Below are 11,575 nucleotides of genomic sequence, written 5' to 3'. Positions count from 1 at the left end.
AGAGAGAGAAGAGGGGAGGGGAGGGGAGGGGGGATAGTAGAGGATAGGAAAGGCAGCAGAACACAACAGACACTAGTATGGCAATATGTAAATCAATGGATGTGTAACTGATGTAATTCTGCAATCTGTATATGGGGTAAAAATGGGAGTTCATAACCCACTTGAATCAAAGTGTGAAATATGATATATCAAGAGCTATGTAATGTTTTGAACAACCAACAATAAAAAATTAAAAAAAAAAAAGTTGGTCCTTCAAAAAAATTAAGAAAATCAATAAACCCTTGGCCTCACTAATGAAGAGAAGGAGAGAGAAAACTCAAATTACTAAAATTCATGATGAAAAAGGAAATATCACAATGGACACGATTGAAATACAGAAGCTAATTAGAAAATTTTTTGAAAATTTATACTCCAATAAATAGAAAATCTTGAAGACATTGACAGATTTCTAGAGTCATATGATCTACTCTAACTGAATCAGGAGGATATACACAATTTATTTTTTATTTATTATTTTTTAAAATTTTTTAGCTGTAGTTGGACACAATATCTTTATTTATTTATCTATTTTTATGTGGTGCTGAAGATTGAACCCAGGGCCTCACACATGCTAGGTGAGTACTGATGAGCCACAATCCCAGCCCCAATATACATAATTTAAACAGAGTAATTTCAAGCAATGAAATAGAAGATGCCATCAAAAGTCTACCAACAAAGAAAAGCCCAGGACCAGATTAACAGCTGAGTCCTACAAGACCTTCAAAGAGAACTAATACCAATACTCCCCAAATTATTCCATGAAATAGAAAAAGAGAGAACCCTTCCAAACTCATTCTATGAGGCCAGTTAACCCTGATTCCAAAATCAGGTAAAGACACATCAAAGAAAGAAAACTTCAGACCAATATCTCTAATGAACATAGATGCAAAAATTCTCAATCAAATTCTGGCAAATCAAATACAAAAACATTAAAAAGAGAATGCAGCACAATCAAGTGGGGTTCATCCCAGTGATGCAAGGTTGGTTCAACATACGAAAATCAATAAATGAATTCATCACATCAGTAGACTTAAAGATAAGACTCACATGATCATCTCAATAGATGCAGAAAAAGCATTCGACAAAATCCAGCACCCCTTCATGTTCAAAATACTAGAAAACTGGGAATAATAGAAACATACCTCAACACTGCAAAAGCTATCTATGCTAAGCCCAATGTCAACATCATTCTAAATGGAGAAAAATTGAAAGCATTCCCCCTAAAAACTGGAACAAGATAGGAATGCTCTCTTTCACCACTTCTATTCAACACAGTCCTGGAAACTCTAGCCAGAGCAATTAGACAAACAAAAGAAATTAAAAGGCTACAGATAGGAAAAGAAGAACTCAAACTATCACTATTTGCTGACGGCATGATTCTATGTGTAGAGGATTAAAAAAATTCCACCAGAAAAGTTTTAGAACTAATAATTGAATTCAGCAGAGTAACAGGATATAAAATCAACACCCATAAATCAAAGGCATTTCTATACATCAATAAAACCTTCTGAAAGAGAAATTAGGAAATCTACCCCAATTACAATAGCCAAAAAAAAAAAAAAAGTTAAATACTTGGAAACCAATCTCACAAAACAGGTGAATAACCTCTACAATGAAGACTACAGAACACTAAAGAAAGAAATTGAAGAGGACCTTAGAAGATGGAAAGATCTCTCTTGCTCTTTGATAGGCAGAATTCATATTGTCAAAATGACCATGTTACCAAAAGGGTTATTCAGATTTAATGCAATTCCAATAAAAATTCCAATGTCATTCCTCATGGAAAAAGAAAAAGCAATTGTGAAATTCATCTGAAAAAGTAAGAGACCCAGAATAGCCAAAGCAATTTCTGAGCAAGAAGAGTGAAGTAGGACGTATCACAATACCAGACCTTAACAAACCTTACCAGAGCTATGGTTAAAAAAGAAAAAAAGCATGTTATTGGCACCAAAACAGACATGTAGACGAATGGTACAGAATAGAGGACACAGAGATAAACCCAAAGAAATACAGTTATCTCATACTAGGCAAAGGTGCCAAAAGCATACATTGGAGAAAAGATAGCCTCTTCAACAAATGGTGCTGGGAAAACTGGAAATCCATATGCAGCAAAATGAAATTAAACCCCTATCTCTCACCAGGCACAAAACTCAACTCAAAGTAGATCAAAGATCTAGGAATTAGGCAAAAGACTCTGCACCTAATAGAAAAAAGCATACCCAAATGTACATCATGCCAGCTTAGGACCTGACTTCCTTAACAAGACTCCTAAAGTGTAAGAAGTAAAATCAAGAATCAATAAATGGGATAGATTCAAACTAAAAAGCTTCTTCTCAGCAAAAGAAACAATTAATGCAGTGAAGAGAAATCCTACAGACTGGGAGCAAATTTTTACCACATGTGCATCAGATAGAGAATTAATCTCTAGGATATATGAAGAACTCAAGAAACTTAACACCAAAACCACAAATAACCCAATCAATAAGTGGGCTAAGGAAGTGAGCAAATACTTCACAGAAGAAGATATACAATTGATCAACAAATTTATGAAAATCGTTCAACCTCTCTAGCAATTAGAGAAATGCAAATCAAAACTACTCTAAGATTTCATCTCTCTCCAGTCAGATGACAATTATCAAAAAAAATCAAGCAACAATAAGTGCTGGTGAGCATGTGGGGGGAAAGGTACGCTAGTTCCTTGCTGGTGAGATTGCAAAATGGTACAACCACTTGGGAAAGTAGTATGGAAATACCTTAGAAAACTTGGAATGGAACCACCATTTGACCCAGTTATCCCACTCCTCGGTTTATAACCCAAAGGACTTAAGTCACCACACTACAGAGAAGCAGCCATCTCAATGTTTATAGCAGCTCAATTCACAATAAGCTGGAAACAGCCTAGATGTCCTTCAATAGATAAATGAATAAAGGAAACTATGATATATATACACAATGAAATATTACTCAGCCATAAAGAAGAATGAAATTATGGCATTTGGGTAACTGGATGTAATTAGAGAATATCATGCTAAGTGAAGTAAGCCAATCCCCAAAAACCAAAGGCCAAATGTTTTCTCTGATAAGTGGATGCTGAAATAATGGGCAAGGGGCATGGGAAGAAGGAAGGAACTTTGGATTAAGCAGATGGGAGGGAGGGGATGGAGGAGAGGGGAGGGAGGGAGAGTATGTGTCGGGGCAGATGGCCGAGTGAAATGGACATGATTACCCCTATGTTGGGTATGAATGCACAAATGGTGTCACTCTACATCATGTACAACCAGAGAAATGAAAAGTTGTGTTTCATTTGTGTAAAAAAATTTTAAAAATTATTTAAAAATATATTGTCTGGCTTTCTTTTTTTAAAATAATTTTTTAGTTGTAGATGAAAATAATACCTTTATTTTATTTATTTATTTTTATGTAGTGCTAAGGATCAAACCCAGTGCCTCACATGTGCTAGGCAAGTGCTCTACCATTGAGCTACAACCCCAGCCTTTATCTGGTTTCTTGTTTCACCAGATTTCACTTAGTAAATTCTGTAGGTTTAGAAAAAAACATAAAAATGTGCTAAATAGGGAAAGTCATTAACCTGGGATAGTACATTAAATTTAATTTTGCTTCTACTTAGGATTTTAGGGTATGTGATATTCCATTTGCAGAGACTTCCCAAGGAAGGCATGGGAGGTGAGCATCAGTGAAGAATGGAAACAGTGTCCCAAGTTCTCTGGATATTAGAGCTCAGATCCTAGGAGGTGAGGGATTGTGTATACAGTGATGGCCTCCACTGAATCTCTGGGGGTGAGGGAGAGTCCCTGAGAGCTTCAATGCACCCTCATTAAGGGGAGAATCTCTGGAAAATTGGGAAGCTAAGGGGAGAGTTAGAGTATAACAGGAGTGTGGGGCATCATGGAGACCATCCATACAGGCCATCTCTTAGTGAAAGTTCACTGTAAGAGCTGTGCATCATTGTGGTTCCACCAGAGGGCGCTAGGTGCACCTTTACAAGAGGATCTCTCCAGACAGGAAGGAATATTCCCTGGAGCCTGGGTAGGAGGACCTCAGGAATGGAGGCTGCATATGGGAAAGGGCATAGAGTGAACATACGGAATTCCTCATTAAAGGGAGAGAGTGGTGCATGACTTTTAAATGCCATGGAGAATGGAGGAAAGAGGAGAAAGAAGCTAAAAAATAAAAAGATGAGCAATTGCATGACTTTGCCCCCACGCCCCCTTCCCAGCCCTCCAGAAGTACAAATGTTCTCTTTGCTCCCATTCTAGTACAACATGACAGGACACCCCCAGCAACACCAGGTGATGATCACTAGACTAAAATGGAAATACATAGCCTTCCCCAGCCCTTACCATCCAAGACTTGCTCTGGAGTTATCTCATCAATGTGGGTTGGACACTTGACAGAGAAATCCTTAGATGCACAGCTGCAGGTGCCCTACAATGGATGGACAGGAATGACTGACAAGGTACACATCACTTCAACAATAGCATCTCTCTGATGCCAAGAGCTGTTACCACCTGCTTGGTTTGTTTCTCACCACCAATTGTGTTTCTTTCTGCACTGTTTAACCTACTAATTCACTGGAGCATTTTGAGGGTGTAGTCACTATATTTTACCTTGGAGAGTGTGTGAGTCAGGGAGAAGCAGAACCTCAAAGGATCTCCTTGGCTTATCATTAATCAAGTGACAGCTGTAGGTTCTGCTCACATTCTGTTCCTCCCTCCCCATGGATATGCACTGGTCTGTGGAAATCTACCCAAGATGGGAAATTCACAGCAGCCAGACACTTTAACCACAGGCATAAATAATCCTACAACATAATGCTTGTGACAATTTGAATGTGAGCAATGTTTGTTCTCAAGAAGCCCAGAGCACATTCATAATAACTTATCTCATATATCTCCACTACATCCCTAAGAAGCAGAAGCAGAGATCATTAGTTACATTTTCCATGTAGGGAAAAATAACAACAAGGAATTAAGTAATTTGCCCATGATACAGTCTGTACACTTCCCAGCCCATTTCTGGATCAAGGTCTCCTAACATGCTAAGTGGTCTCTGCAGGTTATGCATTTTTTTCCCCTTCACAAATCTATTTATTTATTTATGGTACCAGGGATTGAAGCCAGTAGTGCTCAACCACTGAGCCACATCTGTAGTCCTTTTTTGCTTTTATTTTGAGACAGGGTTTCACTAAGTTGCTCAGGGCCTCATCAAGTTCCTGAGGCTGGCTTTGAACTTGTGATCCTCCTGCCTCAGTCTCCTGAGTTGCTGGGATTACAGGCATGTGCCACTGTGCCCAGCTTGCTTCATCATTTTTAGATTACAGTTCCCAAGGAGGCCTTTCATTAGTTTTATGTATCACTATATTCACGCTCAATTAGGGAATGTGAATTTGGGGGACTAAAAAAGAAAGCTTTAAACAACTACTCTTTTGCGGGGTGGGGAGCAGTCCCAGGGATTGAACCAAGAGCCTTATACATATTTGTCAAGTGCTGTATCACTGAGCCACATCCCCAGCTCATAACTAACGGCTCTTCAAGCAGTTCAACTTTGCAGGATAAGATGCTTCCATGTTGCATCTAACCACCTATCCACAGGTTGGGATATTGGTGTGAAATCATTTCAGGTTGTTTAAAACTAGTTGTTTCATTTTGGGAGACACATCTCTGTAGAAGGTTTAGAATGTATTTATCAAAATCTCCTGCAAATGGTCTCAGAAACAAAGAAGCTGGTTCTGACAGCTAGGGCTCCAGTGGGTAGAAATGTCTGGAGTGGCCGCCCCCCGCCCCCCAACCCTATGTTCCCTCTCACCCAGGACGGGCTCCTTCCCAGGCAGACATGTACCTCACAGCCACTTCTTTGGCTCTGGATGTTTTTCATCTTGCAAACCAAGGTCAAGTAGAAGCCCTTGCCAAAGCAATTCTTCAGGAAGAGTGGAGTGCCCGAGCAGTAGAGTCTTCCCTGGGAGATGATGGCAATACGGTCTCCAAGGAGGTCTGCCTCATCCATGTGGTGAGTAGACATGATGATGGTTCTGCCTGCAGGGGGGGTCAGGGCAGGGGAATCATCAGACAGACCTTGGCCAGGGTGAAAATTGGGAGATAACAAATAAAAACAGGTACTAATTCCTCCAGGACATTAGGATAATAATGACAGCAACTAACATTTCATAGCATCCCGAACACCATAAAGCATTGTCACATACATATCTCTTCATCAGGCATAGGGCCTGATTCAAATAAATCACCATGCATGGGACACATTCATTACTGTCAGTCAGCATCTAAGTTCCATGTGTACATTCTCTGGATCATTAAGCATTGCACTGATAATCTTTGTAAAGAACACACACAAACACACTTTTCCTAATTGGAGATGATGTCATTAAAATAGTAATGAGAATTTTAGAATGGGAAATACAATGCAAACGGAGGGTAGATCTCAAGTTCACATAGAGTTGAAACACACTGTCTCCCATCCCCAACTCGCCCCATACAGAGGATCAAACCCAGGGCACTTAATCCCTGAGCCACATCCCCAGACCATTTTTGTGTTTTATTTAGACAGTGCCTCCCTGAGTTGCTTAGGGCCTCACTAAGTTGTTGAGGCTGGCTTGAACCATGATCCTCCTGCCTCAACCTCCTGAGTCACTGGGATTATAGGTGTGTGCCACTGTGCCCAGCCACGCTGTCATCTTAATGGGCACTCTGAGCCCTGCCTGCTGTCTCTTCTGAATCTGAGCCCTTTGGAAGGTGCCAGGACAGGGATGAACAGGTCCCATTCTGAGACATGTCCCTCTGCAGCACCCAACACACAGCACATTGCCCTCACACCTGGTCCCCAGTGGCCACCTGACAGCCAGGGAGCTTGTTTTTGTTTGTACAAGTCTCCTTCACTAGATGGGAATTTCATTTAGAGCTGCACCCAATGTTCCAGACAGAAGGGCTACAGGTTGAGATAGGTTTCTAGAATATTTTGGGAAGTTGAGTGCGACTAGTGACTGTGGGGAACCACATTGAGTTCCACGCCTTCCAGTCCTGATGCACCACGGGGATCTGAAAGATCACTGCAGTCTGGCGCTGTAGTACCATGACTCGTGACTCTGTCTCCCCCCCGCCCAACCTCAGATAGCAAGTCCAGTCTTCTGAGTAGGCATAACCCTGGGGTTAAGCTACACTCACATATTCTTTTGTAATCCTACCCCTTTGCCCTGTTTGGGATAGAATGTTCCATGGAAACTCCCTTGTGTGTCCCCTTCTCTTGCTCTGCCTTTGGGTGTGGCCTTCCTAGATGTCAATCTGCTGACAGCAGACATCATGAAGCTAGACTCAACCCCCCTGAAACCTGATCCCTTGCCTCATTTGAATGGCTTCTGCCCAATAAAAAGGTTCAGCATGTGCTCCCTTTCTCTTTCCATGGACCCCCTAAGGTCAGAGGAGCTGTCACAGGACCCAAAGATAAAGGTATCTCTGTCTCTTGTGTGATTATTTCATGCAGCCCAGTTCACTTGGAGTGACCCTGAGTGTTTCATCATGGAATGTGACAAGTGACTCCATTTTTATTTATTAAAAATCTCAGGAAGTTTTAACTCATACTTCAATTCATAGATAAAGCCCACCTGAGTGTGGTTATGGCTGTTAGTATACTCAGCTGCAAAACACCAGGGATGAGAGAGCAGGGCCCACAGGGAAAGCCCCAGTGAGGACACCAGGCACTGAGCAGTGGCTGTTACCCGAGCGATACTTCAGGAGCAGGTCCCAGATGGAGCGTTTGGAGTAGGGGTCCACCCCAGAGGTGGGCTCATCCAGGATGACCACCTTGGCATCTCCCACAAAAGCAAGTGCAACGGACAGCTTCCTCTGCATGCCACCTGGAGGCCCAGGAGGATGGAGGGTTACAGGGAGGATAAAGAGAAAAAAAAGAAGAGAAAAAGCCCAGGAAGAGAAAAGGCCAGGGTTGGTGCTAGCATATGGGGGGCACCTTAAATCTGGCAGGGGTTTGATGCTGTCTCCTGAGAGGTCTAGAGAGAGTTCAGAACTCTGCTGGAGTTGAGGGGAAGCCTTGTAAATGCAGAAAAGACCCTTACTGCTAAGAACCTGATCATTGGAAGACTTCTCTTCTCACACTTTAGTTCAAACATATAAACATCAGAACAAATAAAGCCCAGGCTGACTGCAAGACAGAATTCCATGTGGCAAATGATCCAAGGGCAGCTGCTCTCAGATTCTCAGAGTAGCTTCACAGAGTGTTCCAACTCTTAGGTGCTTTCCTGTTACAAGCACCCCACCCCCACCCCCCACCCCAATTCCTCCAGTTTCTCCAACCCTGGCCTCCTAGGTGCACTGGGAAGCAATGGATGTGCCATCCTTGGCCCTGTCACCTTCCAACACCAAGCACCTGAAAGATCCTGTGCTTCTTCATTCCTCTTGTGGTGGAGGCCGTATCCTCTAACATGGCTTCCATCCCCAGCTGGGCCTCCTCCCAGGACTTGCCTTTCAGCTGGGCATAGAAGAGGATGTGCTCAGCCACTGTGAGGCTACCAGGACAGAACAAGGAAAGCAATGGGCTCAGCAATTGACTGCTAGTAACTTATTTTTTATAGAAATAATTCAAGATGACCAAAAAAATGCAGCAATCAAGATGCTACAAGTTCATTGAGGTATTGTTCCTGATACAAATGCAAAACATACACCAGATCTGGCCTAAGTATCTATTAGAGAGCTTGGCTTAATAGTGCACTCATTTAATGGCATAGTATGAGAACATTGCAAGTTAATTTTTAAAGGAATATGTAATGTCATCAAAAGATATTCATATCTTAGTTTAAGAAAAAGCCATCACATTTTTTAAAATGTCAGGTTACAAAATTACATGCATAGTTTTGTTCTTCTTTGTAATTTCAAAGAATGTATGTATATCTATGCATGTGTAAGAGAAAGTTTTGAAAAATTATATACCAAGGTGTTAACAGTGGCTGTCTCTGAGTGCTGAAATTACTGGTAACTTTTATTTTCTTTGATTTGTTTAGCTATCTTTTCTTTCTTTGTCCCTCACTTCCTTTCACATGACTATATATAGATTTTTAGATAAGAAATAAATATACTTTCATTGCAAAAAAATAGGAAAAGAAAAGAAACTGAAAGTCAATCCTTAGTGCCCTGTTTTAGGGGAAAAGGAACCAGGTTCTCCTCTCTGTGGTCCCTGATGGGAAATACTTCAGGGCTGAGCAGGGGGCCCAGCCACTGTCATAAAGAAAAGAGTGTCACTCTTCTGAGGGGAGAGACCTCAACTCTGAACACCAAAGGCACAGTCCCATGTTCAGAGGGACAATTCTCAGTGCAAGCCAGACAAGAACCTTGAACAAAGGGGACACAAGCTAAGAGCATCACCTCATGTACCCAGACCAGGCACACTGGGCGAGACTTTAGAGAACATATGTGCTGGGGCGGGAGTGAGGATGGGAGATGGAGGCATCTCACCCCTGTTTTTCTTACTGTTGGAACAGGATGTTGTGCTGTGGACACATGCCGAGGCTCTGACGGACTGCATCCAGGCTGGTTTCAATGTCCTTTCCCCCAATGAGCACAGTTTCTGATGTCACCGGCAATAGACCTGTCAAGATGGACCTGCAGAATGCAGGAGCAGGGGTGGAAGAGATGGTCCTTAGGAACTTGCATTGGGAGAGCAGCCCCCCACCAGTGTGGGTGAGGACTCTCACGGTGACTCCTGCTCATGTCTCTAAATCGAACTCAGGTTCATCATTAGCAGCAGGGCCCAAAGTTTCCCATACAGAGACTAGCACCAGTGTGTACATCAAGGCCCTAATGCAGAGGAGCAGAGAAGGAAGGCAGATGTGGCCCTCTGCTTCCCCTTATCCCCTGGAGCTCCCCGGCAAGCACTAGTGGACTTTGGGGATTCTCAGCCTCAGAACATTTACTTGCAGGCCTTGAGCTCCCCCAGCTCTAATTCAGCCCTCAGATCCTGGTGCCAGAGGAGCTCAACCAAAGGTTTTTGTTGCATGGCTTGCTGCTCTGCATTCTCAGTAAGCAGGTGCTGATATTGACAAGCTAAGGTGTCACCTTTACAAGACCAGGAAGGCCTTAATGAGGTGAGAAGCTGGCACATCTTGATTCATTGTACCAAAGTCCAATAGCAATGTTGTATGTTTTTTGTAAATAATCGGAAATAATGGCCCCCAAGTGCTGGGGTGGTATGTGCATTAGAGTTAATACATTTGATGCATTTAGCACAACACCATCATTATGTAAAACTCAGAAATATTATTACCATTATTACTAAACATTGTTTCAACCCCAGGGGAAACTGTATTTCTGCAGCTGATGAAGTAATGTGTTTTCCTGGGAGAAGTTCTGGGGTTCTGCCTGAATGATATGTCCAGCTCTCTGACCATATTAATTAATAAGAAAAGAAATCAGATGATTTACTGCCGCCACACCCAGCTCTGTTCTGATAAAATCTCAGGCTATCTGAATTTACACTTAGAAGCTGGAATCTCTGTCATTCAACCACTAGAGGGAAACAGAACCAAATATAATGGCACCAGCCCCACATTCCATTCACACTGAACAGCCCAAGAGCACATTCCTGTGTAGGGTGTACACTTGCTGTTCCTTCCTGGGCCTCTGCAAAAAGCTAAGGACTTTAACTGCATATCACATGGGCTGTTGTCCTGAGAGGTCTGCAAAGGAAAGCTTGGCGTGTTGTCCTCAGTAGATGGCGCTTGGGCCCCTTAGAGAAGTGTGAGGTCCATGCACAGCCCAGTGTCTTGCCTGAATTTGGCCTTCAGTTGCCAGGCTGCTACTCCAGGTCCATGTAGAGACTGTGTCCTTTGTCTTTATCCAGAACCAGCTTTCACTGGGGGCCCCATGCTGATGTTGAAACCTACCTAATAATTGGTAGGAAAAGGAATGATCCTTAAAAATAATTCTTGCTCTACAGACCCGGGGCACAGGATGGCGAGGGCCATGACACTATCACTATCGTGGATGATAATGATGCTGGAGAGACTGAGGAGGGGGGAGAGGACTCAAGGCTTTAGAAACAAGAGGTGGTTTGTGGCAGGAGGGCCTGGCTCATGTCACCATGTAACCATTATACTCAGTGCTTCAGGAAAGTCCCCTAAACTCTTAGAATGTCCAATTCCCTGGCACACAAAGCAAGCACTAAACTAACTCCGTTTCCCTCTTGTTGCTTCTTAGGAAGATCAAATTAAAACCAAAATGTGAGTGGGCTTTAACTATTGAAATATCCTTTACAAATTCTCAGGGCCAGAAATATAAAGTGAATTTTGTCAGTAAAACTCAGTGAGAAAGAGTAGATTGCAGCTAACAGGGGAAGAACAAAGCCAAAAAATGGCAGGGTGGTGTGGTCTCTGCCAGAAAACTCACAAGGTGGTGGTTTTCCCTGCTCCATTGTGACCTAGGATGGCGGTGATCTGGTTCTCATAGAAGGTAATGTTTAGACGGTCCACTGCTGGTCGGGTACCAGGCTCAAAGATCTT

The sequence above is a fragment of the Marmota marmota genome, unplaced genomic scaffold (assembly GCF_001458135.2).
Source record: "Marmota marmota marmota unplaced genomic scaffold, marMar, whole genome shotgun sequence".
Classification (NCBI taxonomy): Eukaryota; Metazoa; Chordata; class Mammalia; order Rodentia; family Sciuridae; genus Marmota; species Marmota marmota.
The sequence above is the reverse complement of the archived record's forward strand: the minus strand, read 5'-3'. Positions refer to the sequence as shown.